Source organism: Cherax quadricarinatus, chromosome 17, assembly GCF_038502225.1.
Source record: "Cherax quadricarinatus isolate ZL_2023a chromosome 17, ASM3850222v1, whole genome shotgun sequence".
NCBI classification, from domain to species: Eukaryota; Metazoa; Arthropoda; class Malacostraca; order Decapoda; family Parastacidae; genus Cherax; species Cherax quadricarinatus.
In genome coordinates this window covers 33,688,522-33,716,021 of record NC_091308.1, presented here as the reverse complement: position 1 = coordinate 33,716,021, position 27,500 = coordinate 33,688,522, and the positions used below count along the sequence as shown (strand labels likewise).

The window sequence follows — 27,500 nt, the reverse complement described above, 5'->3', positions numbered from 1 at the left end:
CCCTGTAGTGATTTACCGTGTTCTTAAAAGTGTAGCCAGGGAGTTTCTATTGTTCTTTGGGAACGCCCTTTCTCAACCAGTAAGGGTGTTGTAAGTGAGTCTTCATGGGGGATAATGTAATGAAATAGTTAAATTTTCCCTGTTTCTTGAAGGACTTAAGTGGTCAGAACATTTATGGATTGACGTAATCGACAAAGGTATACATACTGTTTCTAACTGTTCCTGGTGTAGGCCGCTTCAGTGGAACCTACTTGAGGAGTCAGTTTGCCTCCCCTCCCCTGGGGGTGGATAAAGAACATATGTAATGGTGTCAAACCTCGAGCAAACGCACCTGCAATTCACTTTGCAACAGAACTGTAACGTACTAGAAGACTAAATCCTTGGTTTAACTCTACAGATCTTTGCACGAGACTTGAAAAAATAATTATGGGAGTGATGAAATCAGTTATTGAAAATTCTGACAACAAATTATACGAACCGAATCATTAATGGTTCAAGTAATGGTTCCAAACCAGGGTGAATTATAACTGATCATTAAATAAAAAAATAGCACGTACCTTGACCTGTATGCTGTAGAGAATTTATAAAATCGTTCTCCTATATGTGTCGTTGTCACTTGGATCTACTTTTACAGGCAGCCTCTTCGTAATGGCGTCGAAACACTAGGCACATCGCATGGTATTGCAGTTCATTTGTTTCCAAGTTCTTTAACGAGGGGCAACTTTCTTCTGGTAAAGGTGTCGCTTGGTACCAGCTACTTGTTTGCAGTACAGGCAACAAGATTGTGGATCAACGACTGATTGCCGGTTTAATCGAAGTCCAACTTGGGATGTTTGAGATGTGGTTGCTGTTGAGACCTTCAGCAGCACTGTCGATGGAATCATTTACTTTGCCTTCCTAACAGTTTGTCGTGAAGTTCAAGGGAAAACTTGCAGCTACCAGCATGGTAGGTTTGGAGGATATAAAAAAATAAATGAAGCATGTAATTGGACTCTGTCCTCCTTGATCTCGCTGAGAGATGGACACCTCAATCTCTGTTCCGAATTTTCTTTTACAGACAACGCAACGGAATCAAGTCTTCACAGCAACAGGATCTAGGAAAGACATATAAAATAATTAGATGAAAACAGTAATATAACAAAGAGACGTTGATAAAATAAACATGCAAAATGATGCTTCCCCCGAAGCGATTTACCAGACGGAAACATCTATCAGAAACCTTTTCATTCTTTTTACCCTCTCCTTCCCCTCCCCTCCGACAGTTTTTTTGATCTGCAAGGCTGACGCTGAAACTCCACTGACGGTTCATTTCATAAGGCGGAATAAAAACGTTTATCATTTTTTGATTATAATCTATATTCACTCGTACCTGGTCAGTTACTGAGCCTCCGAAACCGAGACAAAAAAAAAATGAGGTCAGTCCTGAGACGGCCGTCCTGCAGCAGAAATTGGTAGAAACAGAATTTCTTTTCTTTCTCAGACTACATATCTGCAGAAGTTTTTATCATGAAAATCGAGCAAGAAACAAGGAAGATATGACCCTTTCTTTACCTGTCAACCCCAAAGGAAAAGGATGGACCCCCAGCGGAGCCTGACTTCCGCCACCCTTCGTGATCGATTGTGGTTAAACTTTTACAAGCGGGGTAAACTACGTCTAGGGAAGACTCACCTGCTAAATGACCCACGCAGTGTCCACATTAGAACCAGCAGATGTACATGCCGTTGATCACCCAGGCGCCCACACACCCTTTACTCACGAACATGCCTATCACGCCGTTTTAGTGTTTATCACTTACCCACACGCCCATCGCCCACGTGTATGCCCATCACCTACAATCATACCCATCACTTCCGTACACAACTATCACCAATGAATATACGTATCACTCTCGTGTACACCAGTCGCCCTATATACAGACACTACCTACGTACGTACACAATCATCACTTCCGTACAAACTCATCACCCAAGTAGACACTCGTTACTCCCTTACTTGCCTATCACCACGTATAAACCCATCACCCATGCGCTCGCCTGTTACCCCGGTACACACCTATAACTGACGTACACAATTGTCACCTCCTGTACACCCATAATCCATGTACACACAAATCACTTACGTACCCACGCACACATTCCCACTCACAACCACACATTCACGCGGCATCCACACACGCCCATACACACCCACTCACACCCATACCCCCTTACTTAAATCCATACACCCCTACTTACAGCAACCACTCATGCCCACCCACGCCCCTCTCTCCCACCCATCCACGCCCGCCCACGCCCATCCACGCCCACCCACGCCCGATGAAACAATCGTGGTGAGCAAACACTCGCCTTTGTCAAGTTGCGATTAGGCAAATACCAGTTAGCGTCGACATAAGCACTCGACCAGCGCGTCCCTTTATGTGTGTCTCTTTTGTCGCCTGCCAGCCTGCCTTCCAGCCGGCCTGCCAGTCTGCCTAGCAGCCAGTCAGCCTGCCAGCCTGTCTAGCAGCCAGTCAGCCTACCTGCCTGCTTGCTTGCCTACCTGCCTACAAGCCTACCTGCCTGCCTGCCTACCTGCCTGTCTACCTGCCTGCTTGCTTGTTTGAATGATTTAACAGCTAACATCTTAACTCCCCTCCCCAGTTCTCCCACTCACCACCACGTCCACGCCCCCCACTCTTCCCCTTCCCCGCTCTTCCCCTTCCCCGCTCTTCCTCTCCTCCACTTTCCCCAACCCCCACTCTCCCTTCTCTAATACATCCCAACATTTCCCTCAGACATTCCCCCCACCCCCCGATTCTAGTCCCTCACCTTTCACTTTCCCCCACACTCCCACTCTCTTACATCCACCCCACTCTCTCCTTCCCACACCCCAGCTCTCCCATTTCCATCTCACCTCTTCTCCCATCCCCACTCTCTTCTTCCCATTCCCCCCTCTTTCCGACTCACTCCTCGCTCTTTTCCTCTCCTCTCACCTCCTTCCATTTCCCCACTCCGTCTTTCATCTCCCATATACCCCTCCCATCTCTCCCTCTTCCATCAACCTCTCCCCTAAACCCTCTCTCCCTCTCCTCCCCTCCTCTCCCCCTCCTCTCCCCCTCCCCCCTCTCATCCCCCACTCTGATCGACGTCAAGATTCAGTAAGAGGGAAAACAATTTACGAATATATTATGTGGTCAGATTCCTCCAAGAGTTGAGTCTGGTCCCTGAGGGGGTGTTAAGGGGGGAGGGGTGGTAATAGAGGGGGTGTAACAGGGAGGGGAGTTAAGGGAAGTGATTGCGTAAAGAGAAGGGAAGCTGAGTTAGTGGAAGCCTGGAGGAAAGGTGTGTAGAGGGGGAGGATGTAGCGGCTGTATTGTGTGTGTGTGTGTGTGTGTGTGTGTGTGTGTGTGTGTGTGTGTGTGTGTGTAGTTTGCGGTGATCAGTCCCAAGGCTGAGGGACTGACCACCTCAAATTTAGTTCAGTGGTAGTGAGTGCCTGAGTGAGCGAGAGTTGACATTCACCCCACACACCATACACTCAGGAGGGTGTGTGAATGTGTCATTACACAGTCTTGTAGCTACACAAACTAATACAAGACATTTGGTTACATAAAGAGGCACCCTCTCCCTTCATTCTTTCAGTTCTTCTTTTCTTCCATTATCCTCCCTTTCCCCTCATTCCTTCGTCCTCCCTCATCCCTGCCTCCGAGTCTTTTCCTTCCTTTGTCACGTAAAAGAATACAGAGACTTATCTTTGCATATAACGGAGGTCGGAAAGCATATGATAAAACATATATCATTTGACAGTAACTGGATGATAAAAATAAAACCATAGTAACAAGATGATTAGACATATAAATATTTAGCATCGTCACAAACTCAAAGATTCACCTCTCTGTGTCACCTGAGCCTATCTGCCCATCGATATAGTGTGCAAATTAATTGGGACAGGAGTAAATTTTGTGATTATCTCATAATGTCTTAGTCTCCGGCTCAATGTAGTTCGGGTTCTTATCTTTTCAGAAGAGTCTGCTACCAACTTCTGGCAACTATCCCTACGACTCTTGTCAGTGCTACAGCAGTTGTTCTGTATGGCTATTTCTGCAAGCGTGCTCTGTGAATTATTGTAATTTCACCAAATTCTCGCCTTCATTTCATGATTACTTCTGAAATTCATGATGGATATAACACCTAGGAAGCGTACAAGTATTGTATCTCTTAGAAAGCATGCTAGTTTGAGTAGCAGACAGATTGTGCCGCCAAGTAAAGTCAACTGTTGGTCGGATTCTGAAGAACGACACTGATGGTTGTGGATGACGATGAAAAGGTTATCATAAATAGTGTGAAGAATCCCAAGAAAACCTGCAAAGATCTACAGAGAGATTTGGCTACAGCTGGCGTAATTGTTGATTCTTCAACTGTTCGATGAAGGCTCCTTAAAGTTGGCAGAACTGCCAAAGCAACAATTATTTACTGCTGCTATCATGAAAAACGGCTGCGGTGGCCACTCAGTCATAAGAGATGGACAACAACTGAATGAAGAAAAGTTATATTTTCAGATGAGGCGCATTTTGAAGTACGTGGGTACAGATCAGTGGCAGTGAGACGGAGCAAAGGTGAGCCTCTTCAGAATAAACACATTCAACATAAGATGTTTTGTGGTAGTTTTACTGCTAAAGGCTCTGTACGGATTGTTATTGTTGAGAAAACGATGAACAGTGAAAAATACAAGTTAATCCTGGCAACTCATTTGCTTCCCAATGTGGATAGAGACTTTCCTGACGGAGTAGGTATTTTCCAGCAGGATCTTGCTTCATAACACCCTTTCAGAAAAATTCTGAAAGTTATCGAAGAGAGTGGGCTAAGCTTTCTAAACTGGCCTGTAAACTTTCCTGACCTCAACCCAATTGAGAATCTATGGACAATAACCAAATGCAGGATGGCGAAAAAGACTATTCCTCTGTGAACTAGCTAATTGCTGTTATTAGAACCTTGTACCACGACGAAGAACTTGCCAGAATGTGTTCAACATTGATGGATTCTAAGCCAAAGCGTGTAGCAATGTTTTCAAAAAGAAAGGGTAGTCATATCACTTAAATCAATTCTCTCTCATATCACTGCCGTTCATTTTCCAAATAAATTCCTTATTTTATTACTGCCCTAATTAATATGCACACTACTGTGTGTGTGTGTGTGTGTGTGTGTATAATGTCGTGCCAAATAGGTAAACTTTGTCTATTAACAAGAACTCGTTTAAAATTTAATATTTTTAAAATTTTCTCTTATACAATTAAAATTTTTTTTTCAAATGTTAATGTAAAAATTAATAATTTGGTACCAAAAGCTCCTTAGAAAACTTACCTAACTTTATTATAACAAGTGCAATTTAACCTAATCCAACTAAATATATTTTAGATAAGTTTACAATAATTTAATAATAAACAAACACAATGAAATGTACGTTTTCTCGTTAGGTTCAGTATGCGGAATTAATGCATACACAAATTTTCGCTTGCCTTATTCGGCAGGAAGAGCGTTGATTATATATATATATATATATATATATATATATATATATATATATATATATATATATATATATATATATATATATATATATATAGTATTCACCCGTTAGAGGCTTTACAAAGCTCCTAGAGCGTTAAATGTTATCTTGATCATGTGTTTCTTATACCAGCATATATCGGCTTACAGCTATGTATCCACATTAGTTATTTCTCTCATTTTTCTTCATTTATCCTCCGGAATCTCATTTCCTATTCAATCTCTCTCTCCTGTTGCCGTTGCTAAGTTCTCCCCAATATCTTCTCTCTTCTCGTTCTTTTCTCCCTCAGAGCAATGCCTATAGATAGAACTAGCACCTAGAAGTAAAGCTAGTTGTGCCTGGAAACTGAACTAATTACATCTGCAAGTAGAAACAGTTGCATTTAGAAGTAGAAATAGTTGTACTTAGAAGTAATACTAGAAGTACTTAGAAGCAGCGCAAGTCGTACCTAGAAGTAGCACTAATCGAGCCTAGTGATAGCAGTAATCATGCCTAGAGGTAGCACTAATCTTGCCTAGAGGTAGCACTAGTCGTACCTAGAAGTAGCACTTGTCGTACCTAGAAGTAGCGCTAGTCACACCTAGAAGTAGCAGTAGTCGTACCCCTAGAAGTAGCACTAGTCGTACCTAGAAGTAGCGCTAGTCGTACCTAGAAGTAGCGCTAGTCACACCTAGAAGTAGCACTAGTCGTACCTAGAAGTAGCGCTAGTCGTACCTAGAAGTAGCGCTAGTCGTACCTAGAAGTAGCACTAGTCGTACCTAGAAGTAGCACTAGTCGTACCTAGAAGTAGCACTAGTCGTACCTAGAAGTAGCGCTAGTCGTACCTAGAAGCAGCACTAGTCGTACCTAAAAGTAGCACTAGTTGCACCTTCAAATAAAATTAGTCGTACCTAGAAGGCGGACATTTGCCTTCTTTCCACTCCTATTTCTACTATAAATTTTCTATCGTTTTGTTCAGTAAAGTATCGCATCTTGGGTGAGATCTCACTTGTACTATGGTGCTCACTTCTGGTCTCCGTATTACAGAATGGAAAACATATAGAGGACTATGACGAAGCTGATTCTCTGCATCAGAAATCTTTCCTGCGAATATAGATTAAGGCACCAAAGTTGTACTCTCTGCAAAGGCGTAGAATTAGGGGAGATTGGACTAAAGCGAATAAGTGCAAAACCGGAATAAATAAAAGGGGGGTTAGCGTGTCAAAAGTATCTAACCAATGTGATCAGGATGGTCAAAGTTGGATTTAGGAAGAATGTAGGTAAGCATGGCTTTGGTAATAAAGTTTTGATGAGTGGAACAAAATCCTAAGTAACGTCATTTAAGCGAGAACCTTCGATAGCTTTGAAAGTAGGCTGGATAGGTGTGGTTGGGTGTAAGTTGGACTTGCCTATCATGGTAGGAAGACCTACCATAGTAATAAACAAACACTGGAGCAACATTTGGGTGTCTTTATTGTCGATAAGTTTCGCCTGCTCAACAGGCATTTTCAGGCAAGGTATTCAGTCCCTAAGTCTTGACTGAAGGTGTTCGGTGCCTTAGCTTTGATCTAACATATCAAGGCTAAGGGATTGAACACCATCTATCAACTCTGCAGTGGCCTGGTGGCTAAAGCTCCCGCCTCACACACGGAGGGCCCGGGTTCGATTCCCGGCGGGTGGAAACATTTCGACACGTTTCCTTACACCTATTGTCCTGTTCACCTAGCAGCAAATAGGTACCTGAGTGTTAGTCAACTGGTGTGGGTCGCATCCTGGGGGACAAGATTGAGGACCCCAATGCAAATAAGTTAGACAGTCCTCAATGACGCACTGACTTTCTTGGGTTATCCTGGGTGGCTAACCCTCCGGGGTTAAAAATCCGAACGAAATCTTATCTGAGGGACTGAACACCTTAAAATTACCTCTCCACTACTTCCACTGTTGCCAGTATAATAGTCTCCGTATTCAATGGAAAAATCCTGCAACGCAGACACAACATCCTGTCAATTTTATACCGAAGTGTTGTTAGTGTGTCTCATCCACCTATATACCATTTATGTATGATATCCACTACAGTGCTCCACTCTTATGTTGAGCTATCTAGACAATTTCAAAAGCCCCAAATTAATGTATAAGTTGATGGTCCTTCTCAGCAGATAGCCTCGTTGTAGACTCTAGTCTTCTCTCTGCCTTTTCCATATACTCCAGTGGATTATTCCCTGTATTCTGCCCATTGTCTCTTTCTTCGTTCTCTACCCCTCCTCCTTCTCCACCTCCCTTCTTCCACCCTCTCTTCTCCCCTCTCGTCTCCCCTCTCCTCAGGGCGGGGAGAGTTGATGAACGGGATATGAGAAACACATTAAGCTCATCTCTGCTCTGTTGTTGAAGACAAGGCCTCACACCTCTCTCCTTCCTCACCTCTCTCTCGCCCCCCCCCCCGCTACTTCCTCTCTCCTTTACCCTCTCACCTTTCTTCCTTCTCATCAACTTTTTCTCCTTTATTTCATCTCTTTCCCTTTCATTTCTCTCTCGCTTATTTATCTCTCCCTCTTTTTCTCTCTCTTCGTCTCATTTCTCTCTCTCTGTCTAGCTGTTTATTTATTGTCTGTCTATCTGTCTATTCATCTCTCTTCCCTCCCTCTTTCCATCAGTTTTCTCCCTCTTCCTCTTCTCTCCTTTAACCCCTCTCTGACCCCACTTCTTTGGAACCTCTCCCTCACTTTAAACATTGCTTCCTTCACTCTCTTTAAACATTGTCTTCACTATAAACATTGTCTTCTTCACTATAAACATTGTCTTCTTCACTATAAACATTGTCTTCTTCACTATAAACATTCTCCCCCTCACTATAAACATTGTCTCCCTCAATATAAACATTGCCTCCTTCACTATAAACATTGTCTCCCTCAATATAAACATTGCCTCCTTCACTATAAACATTGTCTCCCTCAATATAAACATTGCCTCCTTCACTATAATCATTGTCTCCCTCGCTCCCTCACTTCAAACATTCCTTCACTCCTCAACACTCTCTCACTTCTAAAACCTCTCTCATTTCTAAACACACGCCCTAATTTCTAAACATTCTCACTCGCTCACTTCTCAACAGTCCCTCTCTCACTCCCTCACTTCCACACTCCTTCTCCCTCATTGCTAAACACTCCCTGACTCCCTCACTGCTAAACACTCCCTCTCTCTCACTCCCTCACTGCTAAACACTCCCTCTCTCACAAACAAACCTAGTGTACGGTAAGCAAAATATCCGTACGTGGAAGGTTAATGAAGAGTGACGGAGAATAGGAAAGAGTGAGGAAAAGTGGCGGAGAGTGAGGAAGAGTGGAGGGAAAGTGATGGTTAGTGAGGGAGTGACTGAGAGGGAAAATGAAGAAAATTAAGAGAGAATGAGGGAGTGAGAGAGAATGAGAATAAGGGAGGGAGAAGAAGAGCAAGAGTGAGAGAATGAGAGTGAGGGAGGAGTCAGGGAAAAATGAGAATGAGGGATAGCGAGAGTAGAGTGAGGGAAAGAGAGTGAGAGAGAAGGAGAGTAGGGTGAAGGAAGAAAGGGAGAGTAGAGAGAGAGAGAGAGAGAGAGAGGGAGAGAGAGAGAGGGAGAGTGTTGAGAGGAAGAGAATTCATGGCGAAACAAGAGGTAAGGGGACAGATGAGTTACATAGAGATGAGGTAAGAACTAGTAGGTGAGATGCTGAGAGGGAGGAGCTGGGAGGAAGGAGCTGGGAGGAAGGAGCTGGGAGGAAGGAGCTGGGAGGAAGGAGCTGGGAGGAAGGAGCTGGGAGGAAGGAGCTGGGAGGAAGGAGCTGGGAGGAAGGAGCTGGGAGGAAGGAGCTGGGAGGGAGGAGCTGGGAGGGAGGAGCTGAGAGGGAGGAGCTGAGAGGGAGGAGCTGGGAGGGAGGAGCTGAGAGGGAGGAGCTGGGAGGGAGGAGCTGGGAGGGAGGAGCTGGGAGGGAGGAGCTGGGAGGGAGGAGCTGGGAGGGAGGAGCTGAGAGGGAGGAGCTGAGAGGGAGGAGCTGGGAGGGAGGAGCTGAGAGGGAGGAGAGAGTTTATGTTGAAAGAGGGAGAATAAGAGTGGTAAAAAAGGAAGAAAGGGAGGGAGTGAGTGAGTATAAGGGGAAGAAGAGGTGACGGAAAGAAGCAAAAAAGAGGATTTAGAGGAGGGGAGAGAGAGAGGGGAGAGGAGAAATACAATGATGGTAAGTGTAAACAGAGACAAAGGACAAAGCAGAGAAGTGGAAGAGAGAGAGAGAGAGAGAGAGAGAGAGAGAGAGAGAGAATGGGGAGGTGTTTCCCATTAGAGATATTTAAGAGTGTGTGTGGGCAGGCAGCTTTAACTAGTGTTCCCATTACCACACCTGCCTTCTCTCTCTCTCTCTCTCTCTCTCTCTCTCTCTCTCTCTCTGTCATTTACCCCCCACTTATTTCTACCTTGCATATAAATTCCTATTTATTAATTTTGCCAGTGCAAGATTTAGTGATAATAATATTATTATTTATTATTATTATTATTATTATTATTATTATTATTATTATTATTATTATCACTGCAATGCCTGCGGAATGAGAGGTAATCTGATTTGTTCCCAGGAGGAAAAGACTAGATCCAATTCCTTGGATCAAGAGACCCTCAAAGTATTTCCCCTTCCCCCACTTTTCATCTCAAATTGCTTTATGGCCACTTTATCCATTTTTTCAATCTTTCGTTTCTTTCTCTGTCTGCCTCTCTCTCTCTCTCTCTCTCTCTCTCTCTCTCTCTCTCTCTCTCTATCTCTCTCTCTCTCTCTCTCTCTCTCTCTATCTCTCTCTCTCTCTCTCTCCCCCCCCCTTTTGACATTATCTCGAATTGTTCCATTTTCCCCTTCTTCCTTAATTACTGGAGATATTATTTATTGAACTGATTTTTCCTCTTCTTTCTTCATCCATTTCTTTCATTATTACATTGTTCTGTTCTTATATATATAATATATATATATATATATATATATATATATATATATATATATATATATATATATATATATATATATATATATATATATATATATATATATATATGTTATTTACTCAATGGGTTTTATTTTCTTTATTTTTTTTACTCATTCGATTCTCTGCTCTGTATTTCTTTTATATTTTTATTGTTTTGTGGGCTTCTGTTCTTTATTTTTTATTTTATTTCTAACACTTTTCTCTACCTTTCTCTTATTTTTTTTTCTGTTTCTTTTTTTTTTTTTTGTGGGTCTTTTTTGTTCTTTAATTATCTTTTTTTTCATCTTCTGCTGTTCCCTCATTTTCTGTATCCTTAAATATCATTAAAAATTGTGTGTGTGTGTGTGTGTGTGTGTGTGTGTGTGTGTGTGTGTGTGTGTGTGTGTGTGTGTGTGTGTGTGTGTGTGTGTGTGTGTGTTTCCAGTGTTATTTTGTTGTTGTTTACCTGGTGAGTTTCTGGTTCCTTCAAGAGAGGCGCCAGGCGCCGTGATGCTGGTAAACACCTCTGGTTCAAACCTGATTACTTTCTATTCCATAGGCACTGTATAGCCCTTATGGGTTTAGCGATTGCCCGTAAATACTACTACTGCTACTACAACTGCCGCTACAACTAATGCTACTACCATTACTACTGCTGCTACTTCAAATGCTGCTACTACAACTGCTGCTACTACAACTGCTGCTACTACAACTGCTGCTACTACAACTGCTGCTACTACAACTATTGCTACTACTACTACTACTATACCTACTGTTACTACAACTACTGCTACTACTACTACTACTACTAATGCTACTACAACTACTGCTACTACTGCTACTACAACTACTGCTACTACTACTACTACTACTACTACTGCTAATACTACTGCTACTACAACTACTGCTACTACTACTACTGCTACTACTACTACTGCTACTACAACTGCTGCTACTTCAACTAGTGCTACTACTACACCTACTGTTATTACAACTAGTGCTATAACAACTACTGCTACTACTACTGCTACTACAACTACTGCTACTACAACTACTGCTACTACAACTACTGCTATTACAATTAATGCTACTACAACTACTGCTACTACAACTACTGCTACTACAACTACTGCTACTACAACTACTGCTACTACAACTACTGCTGCTGCTGCTGCTGCTGCTACTTCTACACCTACTGCTACTACACCTACTGCTACTACACCTACTGCTACTACACCTACTGCTACTACAACTACTGCTACTACAACTACAACTACTGCTACTACAACTGCTGCTACTACTAAAACTGCTACTGCTACTAAAACTGATGCTGCTACTACTGCTACTACTACTACTACTACAACTGCTACTACTACGACTGCTGCTACTACTACAACTGCTGCTACTACTACTACAACTACTGCTGCTACAACTACTGCTGCTACAACTACTGCTACAACAACTACTACTGCTACAACTACTACTGCTACAACTACTGCTGCTACAACTACTGCTGCTACAACTACTGCTGCTACAACTACTGCTGCTACAACTACTACTGCTACAACTACTGCTGCTACAACTATTGCTACTACTACTACAACTGCTGCAGCTATAACTACTGCTACTACACCTACTACACCTACTGCTACTACACCTACTTTTACTACAATTACTGCTACTACTACTACTGATACTACAACTACTGATACTACAACTACTGCTACAACTACTGATACTACACCTACTGTTACTACAACTACTGCTATTACTACTGCTACTACAACTACTGCTACTACAACTACAGCTGCTACTACTACTGCTACTACACCTACTGTTACTACAACTACTGCTGCTCCTACTATTACTACTGCTGCTGCTACTACAACTACTGCTACCACTACTGCTACTACACCTATTGTTACTACAACTACTGCTACTACTACTGCTGATGCTACTACTACTACTACAGCTGCTACTACAACTACTGCTGTTACAACTACTGCTGTTACAACTACTGCTGTTACAACTGCTGTTGTTACAACTGCTGCTACTACAACTATTGCTGCTACAACTGCTACTACAACTACTGCTACTACTACTACAACTGCTTCTGCAACTACTGCTACTACTACTACTACTGCTACTACTACTACTACTGCTACTACTACAACTATTGCTACTACAACTATTGCTACTACAACTATTGCTACTACAACTATTGCTACTACAACTATTGCTACTACAACTATTGCTACTACAACTACTGCTGCAACTGCTACTACAACTGCTGCTACAACTGCTTCTACAACTGCTTCTACTACTGCTTGTACAAAACTACTGCTACTACAACTACTGTTACTACAACTACTGCTATTACAATTAATGCTACTACAACTACTGCTACTACAACTACTGCTACTACAACTACTGCTACTACAACTACTGCTACTACAACTACTGCTACAATTGCTGCTGCTACAACTGCTGATACTACAAATGCTGCTACAACTACAACTGCTGCTACTACAACTACTGCTACAACTGCTGCTACAACTGCTGCTACAACTGCTGCTACAACTACTGCTACTACAACTGCTGCTACTATAACTACTAATAATATACACCAAGACATGATTGAAAGACGGAAGTCTGAGCCTTCACTATTCCTTACGCTGATTTATCCACATTGTCAATTTACACCTAGATGTGTATATCAAAGAGACAGAGAAAGAGAAAGATAAGGAACACCTTGAAGAAATAAATGGGAAATGCGGAGAATAAAGATCTAAAGAGAAGATTTTACTGTAGGAGATCGTCAATTGTGAGAAAACTTCTCACCAAGCGTTCTGTTCATCCTTTCATTATTCACTACTCTCTCTCTCTCTCTCTCTCTCTCTCTCTCTCTCTCTCTCTCTCTCTCTCTCTCTACCCAGTATTTAACAAATTAGAAGGCAAGGCGCCAAAATTCTGGAAACTAGCAAATGCTATCCTGGTATTCCTAAAGGAAGACTTATCCATCGTCCCGTCAACCTGGCATAAGTATTTAGGCAGGCAAATGAAAACTGTTACAAGGAATATTATCGTTAACTTTCTGGAAGAAAATAACTTCATAACCCCCTAATCAACATACATTTCACTTACAAAAGATCATGCCTTAATAACTTACTCGATTTTTTAATTATATACATACACACAAACTGGTATCAAGGTTTCCCAACCGATGTTCAGTATCTAGGTTTCCAAATATCGCTCGACAAGGCAACTCCTTAAAAATTTAATAGTCAAAACCAAGGTGTATTAAATAGAGATACTTCATGACTGGCTCACAAATGGGATTTTCATTTTCATGGATTGCAAGAAGGCATTTGATACTGTATCCCTCAAGAGAATGGGAGAAAAACAGGTGTAGGTAGGAATAACTAGGAATGTACTCGGACGGATCAAAGAGTAACTTAGGTTGAGGAAGCAGTCCAGGAAGAGATGTCAGAATAGGAGTAAGAGTAACCAGCAGGGTTCCGCAAGGATCAGTGTTATGACTAGTATCCTTTCTATTTGATGTGAATGATATAGACAAGTTTAAGCTAATTTATCTCTGTTTTCTGGCGATATAAAAACAAAGAGAGAAATGAAAGATGAAATTAGGAAAAGGCAACATAAATATCAAGTCTAAATCTATATGTAGCCTTTCCGTAGATTCTAGAGAAACGGCAAGCTTGGTCCAAGAAGTTTTTTTTTTTTTTTTTTAATTCACTTCCTGCAAATGAAAGTTTATGAAGATTAGAGAATGAGCAGGAAAACAGGACTCGGCATAAAGACTCGGGGAACAGACAACAATGAAAACTTCGCTTAGAGAAAGACCTAGGGGTGAGCCTAGTGCCTGGCATATCATCAGAAGTTCACATCAACCAAATAACATTTGTAGCTAATATAGTTTGGCAGATTAAAGAGTAGCCCTCAGGAAAGGAATCATTCAGGACCCTCTATACAACCTAAGTCGAGGAGTATGAAGCATCAGCGTGGAAGAGGCAACTGTAAAAGCACGTTAAAACTGTAGAAAATGCAGAGGTATGCAAAGAGTCTCATTCCAGAGCTGAAAAAGAATGAGCTACGAGGAGAGGCTAATGAAATTGCGTTTAACGACGTTGGAGGATTAGTAGAACCAGGGGAGACTTGATAACATGCAATATTCAAAGAGGAATTAATAGGTTGCACAGGGAATAGGTGGGAAATAGGTACTCGAGGGCACAGTTGGAAGTTAAAGACGCTGGCGATCCACAGGGGCGTCAGGAAGTATTTCTTTAGTCTGAGTATTCGGAAAGTATAACAACCCTGAAGAAAATGTGGTGGAGGCAGAGTTCATGCATAGTTTTAAGAGCAGGAATAATAGATCCCGCGAGGCTAAGAGGGCGTGAATCCGTAAGGAGGCTAACTGAGAGGTGGAGCCAGGAAATATAGCTCAACCCCTGCAACCATATATAGTTGTAGTTGCGCGCGCGCGCGCACACACACACACACACACACACACACACACACACACACACACACACACACACACACACACACACACACACACACACACACACACACACACACAAAACGTGGAGGACCAAGATGGTGGTGGTACTGGAAAACCTCATTCACCAACATGTTAGGAATAATGCTAGAGAGAGAGAGAGAGAGAGAGAGAGAGAGAGAGAGAGAGGAGGAAGAGAGGAGAGGAGAGGATGAACCAGCAAGAGTGGACCCCACTTGAGTAGTTCAGACATTGAGGACATCACATATGAAAGGCCAGTAACAGCAAGTGATCATGTGGTCCTGAGCTTTGAATATACAGTAGAGTTACACGTGGAGAGGGAAGCAGGAAGGGCAGGATGAACCAAGCCAAACTTCAAAAGAGGTAACTACACATGCATGAGAAATTTCCTGCATGATGTTCAGTGGGAAAGAGAACTGATGGGAAAATCAGTAAATGAAATGAAACAAGTGACAACAATATGCAAAGATTGTATATGTGTTGGTAGAATTACCGACAATATGTAAGGTAGAAGGACACAAGTGCAACTAATGTGACATTTTATTGAGGCAACGTTTCGCTCTCCAGGAGCTTTTTCAAGCCGTTGCTTGAAAAAGCTCCTGGAGAGCGAAACGTTTCCTCAATAAAATGTCACATTAGTTGCACTTGTGTCCCTTTACAATATGCAAAGAGGCGGAAAGGTTCGTATCCAAGGACAACAAAAACAATGGGAAGACCAGAACGAACCCCTGGTTCACCTAAAGGTGTAGAGAGAACAAAACTATTGCACTAGAAAATGGAAAAAGCATAGAAAAAGGACCCAGGAAAATAAGGATATTAGTCAAAAAAAACAAAAACGAATATGCTCAGATAAGGAGGTAAGCTCAGTGGCAACACGAAAATGACACAGCATCGAAAGGAAAATCCGACTCGAAGTTGTACAGCCACATCAGGAGGAAAACAACCGTCAAGGACCAGTTAATCAGGCTGAGGAAAGAGGGAAGGGAGATCACATCAAACGACGAGAAGTATGTGATAAGCTAAGCACATGATCTAAGGAAAAATTTTCAGTGGAGACAGAAAGGATTCCAGAAAGCCTCAATGATGGGGTACACCAACAAGTGCTGGACACAATACACACAACAGAAGAGGAAGTGGAACAGGACAACATTTCTCCGTGAGCCATTAACAGCACTTTTCAATACATCTATCGACACTGGGCAACTACCTGACGTAAGTCAGCAAATGTAGAACTGGTATTTAAGAAAGGAAACAGACAGGCACCATTAACTACAAACCAGTGTCGCTGACATTTGCAGTATGGAAAGTCATGGAGAAGATTATCAGGTGAAGAATGGTGAAGCACCTAGAAAGGAATGAGCACGGTTTCTGGAAGAGGAAGTCCTGCGTCACAAAATCATCGACTTTTACGACAAGATCACAGAAGTATGACGAGAGAGAGAGAGAGAGAGAGAGAGAGAGAGACGGGAGTGGGTAGATTGCATTTTCATGGACTGTAAGAAGGCTTTCGACACCGTTCCATACAAGCTAGAGGAACAGGCAGGAATAACAGGAAAGCACTGCAATGAATCAGAGAATATCTGACACGAAGGAAACAACAAGTCATGGTACATGACGAGGTGTTAGAACTGGGCACATGTGATGAGCGAGGTTCCACAGCGGTCAGTCCTAGGGCTGGTTCTATTTCTGAGTATAATGCCGAGCACATCTCCTGAGGCGCACATCAGTCAGATAAATGCTGCAGCATACGGGCGCCCGGCAAACCTAAGAATAGCGTTTGGATACCTTATTAAGGAATCGTTCAAGACTGTACATTGTGTACGTCAGGCCCACATTGGAGTATCCAGCACCAATATAGAACCCATACCTGATCAAGTAGGCCAAGAAATTAGAAAAAGTGCTAAGGTTTGCAACAAGACATGTCCCTGCGAGGAGAGGGTGAGGGAAATCTACCTGACGACACTGGAGGACAGGAGGGATAGGGAGAACATGATAACGACATATACAGTACTGAGAGGAATGGACAAGTTGGACAGGTACAGAATGTTTCAGAGATGGGACACAGCAACTGGAAGTTGAAAACTCAGATGAGTTGCAGAGATGTACTAAGTATTTCTTCAGTCATTGAGCTGTCAGGAAGTGGAAAAATCTGGAGTGTGATGTAGTGGAGGCAGGATCCATAGATAGCTTTAAAAAGAGATATGATAAAGCCCATGGAGCACGGAGAGTGTGGACCTAATAGCGACCAGCGAAAAGGCGGAGCTAGGAGCTGTGACTCAACCCCTGCAACCACAAATAGGCGAGTACTTACACATACACACACACACACACACATACACACACACACACACACACACACACACACACACACACACACACACACACACACACACACACACACACACACACACATACACACACACACACACACACACACCCAATCGGCCTAACGACACTGTAGGACACGAGGGTCAGGGGAGACATGATAACGACATATAAAGTACTGCGTGGAATAGATAAGATGGACAGAGACAGGATGTTCCAGAGATGGGGCTGAGAAACAATGGATCACAATTGGAAGATGAAGACTCAGATGAGTCAAAGGGATGTTAGGAAGCACTTCTTCAGCCAAAGAGTTGTTAGGAAGTGGAATATTCTGGCAAGTGATATAGTGGAGGCAGGAACCATACATAGTTTTAAGACAAGGTATGATAAAGCTCACGGAGCAGGGTGAGAGAGGACCCAGTAGCAACCGGTGAAGAGGCGGGGGATAGGAGCTGAGTCTCGACCTTTGCAACCAGAAATAGGAGAGTACACTCCCACAAACCCTTTCGCTACATATATATATATATATATATATATATATATATATATATATATATATATATATATATATATATATATATATATATATATATATATATATATATATATTCAGGTAATTTTGTATTTTTAGTTTGTTAACTTTTCCGCCAAATATATTCCTTTCGCCTGAGTCCTGTATTGAAAATCACCCTCGGAAACTACCATATTTTCCTCCCTTACAAGTGAAGAAAATCTTCAGAAAAAGAACGTAATTTAATATTTTCGCTCCACTGCCTAACATCACCTATATATAAGCCAAATTCTCATCATGAACGCTATTATTATTATTATTATTGTCTTTATTATTATCTTAATATTTTATTATTAGTATTACTATTATGAATTTATTATTGTGAATATTATTATTACTCGTATTACTATTATTATTATTATTATTATTATTATTATTATTATTATTAGTGCTAGTGGTTGTAGTAGTATTTCTCTCATTTTGTTAATTAAAATCATTACTGTCGGTCACATATGCCGTCACCGTCAATATTACCACAATCAGCCACTTTCACCATCAGTCACCTTGTAGTTGTCAGGTATTTGTCACCACAATTGTTGCTAGTTTCAGTCCCACCGCACGTCATCTGTGCCACCATCATCACGCTATTCGTCACATTCATTACCAATATCATCTCCATTGTCCCCCTCCAACCCAACATCATCGTCCTTATACTACTACAGATGTGGCCATTATCACCAGCACAATCATCACTACCACCATTATCAGCACTACCACAACCAAAATCCTCACTGTTAAATTCATCATCTGCACCATCACCACTACACCTGCACTGCAATCTGAGATCATCATAAATTAACTTCTTCCCAAAACATCAGCACCACCTTCCTCTCTCTATATTTATGTCGATAATTGCACTTTCACCTAAGTAATTGAGTTTTAATTGCCCTCTAGGGCATTATTCCTTGTAATCACTACTATTAAATTCATTATCCATCTTATAACGTAATTTATGAGGTAATTATGACCTTATTATCGTAATTAATTGCAGTTATCATTCATCACGGAGTTCCAATGATCGATTTTTTCAATTAACACCTTATTACCATTCATAACAGCTGGTAGCTCCGACGTGGTCGCTGTCTCGCTCTCTCTTGCAGACAGTGTGCACATTTGAAGTGCTTCTCTCGTGTATTATTCATTTGTGATCTCACCCTCGATATACACACACACTGATTCTGAGACTAAAAGTTCAGGTCTGCAAGGCTAAGAGCTCAGTACTTTAAAGTGTGTAAGAGTAACGATGACCTTTCGCTGTAGCATGATCGCCAAATACTTGTAGAGACGGTCTAGGAAACCGATAAAAGAGAAAAAGGCACCAGTGACTTAATTAACCTGATGCTCACCGAGTCTGACCTACCCAGTTCAAGAGCATTTCTCTACTGGTGGTGAAACGTTTCCTTTAATAAATATAAGGAACTGTACACAAGTGCCCATTTTCACAGCTTATCATTTTCACCATACCATTTACAAATATTGCAACTATAACAGGCAAATACGTAAATAAACAAGACTGTATCTGAGACCATGTGTTAAAGATTCACAGTAGCTGAGGTTATGATCACAAAGTCAATTAAGTTTTGAGGAATATTAAATTTATTTTTTTAGGAAGACATTTTAAAAACCTGTTATTAAATTCTTTCCTACTAGATAAATTGAGAGGCTCCTTGTATAGCAATCTGGTGTATTTAATGTCCTTTGATACGGTGGTGACTTATGCTGAAGACTCGAACCGTGTGTGGAGAAAGTCTCACGTGTTTGGTAAACCAGGATAGCCATTTTGACGAGATAATCATACAAATGTTAAAGAAAATGTGTTAAGTAGGGTCAACTATAGATTTAGAGCTTCCAACTTCCGGAAAGAATCTTATGTAATATTTAACCTAAGAAAGTAAAGGTGGTATTGTATGTAGTGGTAATCGTAGTGTCGTCGTTGATCAACAACGCATATAAGAATGTTATTGAAGAGTCCCTTTCTTTAAATTTATCATGTAAACTTTATAGTCAGGTGTTTACTGTTCAAATAATCGAGGAATTGAGCTGCCTGAGAACTTCTCCTCAAACAAGATAAACGTTTCATCCACGTACTTTCTCTATAATATCGGGTTAAATTGAGCAAGGCAATTTTCCAGCCATGTGATATTATAACTTAAATTTTAATATGAGCACACCTTGTAAATATAATATGCAAGAACATATAGACTCTCTACTTTTACAGCACTGGTGATTGGGAATCAGGCTCTCTGAAAAGTTTAAATAAAAATGTTGACACTAGCCTTGTTGTTTCTAGTATATATATATATATATATATATATATATATATATATATATATATATATATATATATATATATATATATATATATATATATATATATATATATATATTTATTTATTTACATGCGCCTTGCCGAATAGGTAAAACTTGCGATTCTGGCTTAAATAGCAACGCTCTTCTTGCCGAGTAAGGCAAGCAAAAAATTTGTGTATGCATTAATTTCGCTAAAATCCTTCTGAACCTAGCGAAAAAAATATATTTCATTGTGCTTATTATTAAATTATTGTAAATTTACCTAAAATATATTTAGTTGGATTAGTCTAAATTAAATTGCGCTTGTTATAATAAGGTTTGGTAAGTTTTCTAAATTTCTTTTTGTACATAATCATTAGTTTTTATATTAACATAAATGAAAAAAAGTATCTTTAAATATTTAAGAGAAAATTTTAGAACGGACTTAATTTTAAATGAGCTCTTGCTAGTTGACCAGTCTTAAGTTTCCGGCACTACGTGTGTGTGTGTGTATATATATATATATATATATATATATATATATATATATATATATATATATATATATATATATATATATATATATATATAGCGTGTCACACAGCAGAAGGGAAGTATGCCAGGCACGAGGAGGTCAGTGACATCATAAAGAGAAGCCTCGCCACAGCCCGTTGCCCAGTTCAACGGGAACCCCAAGTGCAGAGGTCTGACGGAAGTCAAAAGCGTCCTGATGGAGCCACTATGCTACCTTGGAAGGAGGGAAAGCAGATTGCCTGGGACTACACATGTGCCGCCACATTGGCAGACACCTACTTGCCATACTCCGTAGTGGAACGAGGTGGAGCTGCCAGCCACAGGGAGACCCAGAAGATCCGCAAATATGAAGACCTTCCCCCTTGCTATAACTTCATCCCAATAGGGTCGGAGACCCTTGGAGCATGGGGCAAGTGTGCTCTAAAGTTCCTAATAGAGCTGGGTGAAAAGCTCATCATAGAAACCAAGGACCACAAGGCGACCAGCTTCCTCTTTCAGAGACTCAGTGTTGCGATCCAGAGAGGAAATGCCTGCAGCATTCTGGGCACGCGGCCCACCGCCGGGGAGCTGGACGAAGTATTCGAGATGCAGCTCTGAGTTACCTATGTTGTTTTACTTTCTATCGTATTTTTGTGAATGTTTTGTCAATGTATTTTGTCTTTAAATAAAATATATATAAAATATAGGGGGGTGGTAGGAGAAAATTCTCAAACAGCTTCAGGGAGAACCTTGAGTTTTCCCTGAAGCAAGTTTATTCTTTTCTCTGAGGATGAGGGTCCCCAGAATAGTTCTAGAGGTGGTACCTCACTATATTATATATATATATATATATATATATATATATATATATATATATATATATATATATATATATATATATATATTTATATATAACGTATCCACATAAAAACGAGGCACTATTTAATTGTTGTATTTTCCTTTCCGTCTACAGGTAGGCACAGCCAATGGGAAACCATTGTGCGTACCGTCAACTATGAGGTAGTACCGATGCAAGTTTATAGAACAAAGTACCGCACTCGGCTTTTCTGATGTATAGAGATGAGTACCGCGATCTGCTCCTCTGGGAGTGTGGTTTTAGGTGAGTACCTAAGTTTTATTATTACTTATAGTCTGCGTTTGGCTGTTGTTATAGAAGAAATATAATTTTTCCTCCAGGACGCGATTTATATTTACATCATATAGGTTACATTGGTTTATTTTGTCCGTCTGTCTTGGGGCGATGTTTTAGGATGTTAAAGCTTACCTTCAAGCTTCATGGTGCGAAAGCTACTTCACGGTAGCACAAAAATCTCGATAGAACCAGCTGTATCTCATAACATTCAAGAGGCCAATCAGTAATGTCTGGTTAAATTTATATGTCATCGAGACGTAATGATCAACAGTCGTGTCAGAGTGCAAGAAAATTAGCAAGCCTTCATTTTACACTCATTAGACAGGACTGTGGTACCTCCCTGGGAAGTTGCTGCCTACCTACCAATTACCCAGTCTATTGGCAAATTTTAATTAATTTTAAAGAAAATCTGTAATGTCGTTTTGAGCAATTATCAATGAAGTACCTCCACTCCCTCAAAAAAAATAAAAGATCAGAAGAAGGTAACTTCTTATCAGTTTCTGACAACTGTTTACAGCCTTAAACCAAATTTGTTTAATGGTAGCGCTGACATTATCCAAAAATATGCCAATCTCTGGAAATAATTCCCTTAGTGATTAAGATCATCTGCAGAAGTAGAAATAATTAAAATTTAAAACTCATGATATAACTTGAAAAAATTTCGTATTTTATTTTGAGTTGAGACTTTCGTAGAGCACCATGGATGGCAGAGATGTAGAGATTTTACCATAGATATTCTCCTCTCTCAGTGCTCCAGAGGGTTAAGTTTGATATCTCTTAAATTTTATTAAAACTAGGAGACTGGCATCTATACCAGTGGGGTAACAATGCTAACATTGACTTATGTAATATACACCAGTGTTGAAAATTTGAATCTTGTTAGAAAGACATTCTCAAGTTAGTTCACGAATAGAAAATAAAAGAGATGATGCTCTTCAGATCCTCTTCCTTGGGATAAATAAAAATTTATTGCTTCGTTTATCAAGATCATGATGTTTTGTTGTCATGGGATTATTATTCTCTCCTGGTACCAACCCACAGGAGAGTAACCGGAGTGTCAGTGATGAAGATGACTATCTTGTCGATGGTTAAGATGGTTAAGGTGATGATAATGATGTAAATATGTAATAACGATAACGATGATTCCTGGTAACTTATTTTCTCCTGCTGCATTTTGAGTCGTCTTTATTGTCTTCTTCCCTTCATCTACTCTCGTTTATCATTGTCTATTCTATTTTATCATTACCTACTCTCTTTTATCATTTTTATGATGTTATTAAGGCTTCTAGAGCTGTGGGTAGACTACTTTACGACCTGTGGGTGTCTAGTAAATCAGCAGCAAGCAATCTAGACGGTGTCCAAACACAGGACACCGTCTGTAGTCTGGAAACATTGTACACTTACGTGAAACAAGTCTCCAGGAAGACAGCGTAATGGAAGTGGCAATTAACATCTGCAATTTCATGTTGCAGAACTAGCTTTTTCTTCTGGCAACGTTTCGCTCAGTGTGTAAAACTGCTCTGCAGAGTGCGTCGTTTTCTCACTCTGGTCGACAGTTTGCTATCGGGATGGCAAACTGTCTAATAAAACCTATTGATAATGCAGAAACTTGTGAGCTGCGGGCTCAGTCAACACTGCGCATGGCCGCATGCGCCAGGCGGATACACCACCTAACTACAAAGTGATCAGCCATTGTGATAACCATTCTCTGAGGAACAGGAACAAGCCAGCATGTTCAGAGTTTACTTTAAACTACGTTTCGATCCGTCCTGAACCATTGCCAGTTCGTAATCATCATCGTTGTCTTCTTTCTCTTCTTCTCCATCACTGTTTTATAATTATATACTTTTATCTATTCTAATTAATTTATCACATCTACTCTATCTACTGTCTCTCGTCCACTTTATTTTTATTGCTTTGAATTCTTGTGGTTCATTATCTTATTTATCTTCCTCTGTTCTCTCTCCCTCTCATTCCTCGCACATTTCTTAATCCTCTCCTCTTCCTCTTAATTTCCCACTTTCCCGTGTCCCTCTTTCTCTTTACTCTTGTCTTCCCTGTGTGCCTTCCCAAATTCTTCCATCTTTTGTGTTCTTCCTCATCTTGTCTTTAACTTATTCTCAGTTTCTCTCTCGTTTCCTCCATCTCTAATCTTCCCCCCCCCCTTTTTTTTACGTCTTCTTGTTTCTCTTTCATACCTTCTATTCCTCTTGCTTTTCTTCTTCACCCTATCATCTTCAGTCTCCATATCTTCCTATTTGTCTTCCATCTCTCTTCTTACCTCTCTTCCTACTTATTTACATTGTGCTGTTCTCTTTTAATCTTCAACTAATTTATTTTATTCTCTCTCAATCGTTCATTCGCTCTCGATTTTCTCTCTTGTTTTTACCAGTTTTCATCTTTCCCTCCCACAACATTTAACTTTCTTCCTCCATCTTAATTTCAGTCCTTCTTCTTGTCTTCCTCAATTTCTGACAGTTCGTTTTCTCCATTTATTCTCCCATCTCCTTTCACCTCATCGCTGTTTATCTCAACTATTTCATCTTTCTCTGTCTGCCTGTCTGTGTCTGTCTGTCTGTCTGTCTGTCTGTCTCTCTCTCTCTCTCTCTCTCTCTCTCTCTCTCTCTCTCTCTCTCATATATATATTATAATATATATATATATATATATATATATATATATATATATATATATATATAATGTATGTACTCCTCCTCCCTTCTCTCCCTGGCATGGAAGTATCCTTACGGACGTACCTCGTAACACATCAACTGTTTCCTCTACGTCGTCTACAAAGCTTTTCTTCCGTTTCTTGGTACTCTCACTCATCTTTTGTGTGTGGTGGTGTTCTTGAAGTGTTATGGTGTTTTAGCGGTGGTGTGGAGGTTTTGGTGTAGTAGTGGTATTGTTGTGGTGGCGGTGATGTGTTGGTGTGCTGTGATGTTTAAGTGGCGGGATTGTGATAGTATTGCAGTGTTGCGGTGGAGGAATTCTGATGGTGCTGCGATGTTCTGGTGGTGCTGCGATGTTCTGGTGGTGCTGCGATGTTCTGGTGGTGCTGCGATGTTCTGGTGGTGCTGCGATGTTCTGGTAGTGCGGCAGTGTTCTGCTGGTGCTGTGGAGGAATTATGATGGTGCTGCGATGTTCTTGTGGTGCTGCGATGTTCTGGTAGTGCTGCAGTGTTCTGATGGTGCTGCGATGTTCTGGTGGTGCTGCGATGTTCTGGTAGTGGTGTTCTGGTGGTGCTGCGATGTTCTGGTGGTGCTGTGGTGTTCTGGTGGTGCTGTGGTGTTCTGGTGGTGCTGTGGTGTTCTGGTGTTCTGGTGGTGCTGCGATGTTCTGGTAGTGTTGCAGTGTTCTGCTGGTGCTGTGGTGTTCTAGAGGTGCTGTAGTGTTCTGGTGATGCTGCGCTGCTCTGGAAGTGGTGTTCTAGTAGTGCTGTGGTGTTCTGATGGTGCTGCGGTGTTTTGGTGGTGCTGCGGTGTTCTGGTGGCGCTGCGATGCTCTGGTAGTACTCTGGTGGTGCTGTGGTGTTCTGGTAGTGCTGCGATATTCTGGTGGTGCTGCAGTTCTCTGTTGGTGCTGTGGTGTTCTAGAGGTACTGTGGTGTTCTAGAGGTGCTGCGATGTTCTGGTGGTGCTGCGATGCTCTGGTAGTGGTGTTCTGGTGGTGCTGTGGTGTTCTGGTGGTGCTGTGGTGTTCTGGTCCTGCTGCGATGCTCTGGTAGTGCTGCGATGCTCTGGTAGTGCTGTGGTGTTCTGGTGGTGCTTCGTTGTTCTGGTGGTGCTGCGATGCTCTGGTGCTGTGGTGTTCTGGTGGTGCTATGGTGTTCTGGTGGTGTTGTGGTGATGTTCTGGTAGTGTTGTGGTGTTCTGGTGGTGCTGTTCTAGCAAAGATGTATTTTAGTTTATTCAGTGATAATAACAAAATATAAACCAACATGAAAATTAGTTATATATTCAACAGAGAGTCGCAGTTGTCAACAACATTCAGAAAGGCGATCCGAATATCTCGGTCAGTATCAGAGACCCTCTTCAGATGTTAGTCCGAATATTCAATTTGTCCTTCCGATTGCTTTTCTTCCAAAGTGGTGGAGACATTTCTAGTGTACTGACAGTTGGTAAAGAAAAAGGCAGGAAAAAATATAAAAATACAAAAAAAAAAAATATATACTAATGCACTAATAGGATACATATGGAGGAAAAAGGCAAAAATACAGGATAGACACGAATGCAGAAAAAAAAACACGGATCCAGGAAAAACACGAATTAAGGAGAAAGATGCAGAAGAAAAGAGAAATGTAGAAAAAAATAAATGCAAGAAAAACCACAAATGTAGGAAGATTAGATTTCTGCCACCGAGGTGGCTAGTTTATTGTGCACCCAACATGCATCCAGCAGACGGTAGCGCAAGAGCACATGGATACACGAGAAGCCTAGGAACTAGGCCCCAAAAGGGTTAACAGGAATGCATCTGGAATTATATCTACAGTTCACAATCTGTTTACAAGCAAATTTGGTAAATATGCTTAATATATCTGGAATCTTATTTTTATTAATAAGATATCTTGACAAATCTCATAGGTTACTATACTGTCTCCATATTCCTTACTAAGTGAATAATTAAGCATATAAGATAGTGACCATAGGGCTGGCCACATACTTTGCATCTGGTGTGATCATCATGTATGTGTCTACCAGACGGATTGAAGTATTTCTAACCAAGACTAAGCCTGGCTACCACAACATTTGTCAGCCTGTTCATATTGCAAGTTGCTCCATAAACGTACTTATTTACGTTAATGTTATCACAGTGGGTTATAAATCTACTCTGGTTTCTAATTGCATTCTTTTAACATTCAGTTTCATTATTTACTTCTCTCCTATTATTTCTAATACTAGACACAGATACACCAAAGTTTTATTTCACATTTTCCTTCTGGGAACTTTTCTTGACTAACGTAACAACTTTTCATAAAGGAATAATACAGTATGTGATGGAACCCATAAAAATTGTACAATAATCTAGCGAAAAAACACAAAGGAAAGAAAAAGCCTCAAATGCATGGAAAAAAAGACAGGGGCGCGCGCGCGCACACACACACACACACACACACACACACACACACACACACACACACACACACACACACACACACACACACACACACACACACACACACATACATACATACACACATACACCACACACATACACACACACACACACACACACACACACACACACACACACACACACACACACATACATACACACACCACACACATACACACATACACACACACATACACACACACACACGGTAGAAAGCAAGCATCAACAACTTGTTGGCTTAATAACAGTTTGAGGAGTGTTGAGCTCTCTTTATAATCTCCTCCGTCCTGAGCCCTGGGTACTCCTGCATCACAAATTAGGGAGGAGGAAGAGGAGAAAAAATGGAAGATGATATGTGGAGAGGAAGAGAAGGTCGAAAAGGAGGAAGAGAAGATAAAAAGAGGAGATGGGAGAAGGATGTGAGGGAGTAGGAGAAGAAAAGTGAATGGTGGAAAATAAGTAGAGGTACGGAGGCCGGAGGGAAATGAAGATTAT

General features: G+C 41.1%; 1 long non-coding RNA gene across 1 annotated transcript in view; it reads left to right on the top strand.

The window, feature by feature from the left end:
• Positions 1-27,500, top strand: part of LOC138852838 (uncharacterized) — a 108,831-nt gene that overhangs the window by 75,445 nt on the left and 5,886 nt on the right. Inside the window, exon 2 of the long non-coding RNA XR_011392119.1 lies at positions 21,710-21,856. This is a non-coding gene — a long non-coding RNA (uncharacterized lncRNA). The remainder of the gene's footprint in view (positions 1-21,709; positions 21,857-27,500) is intronic.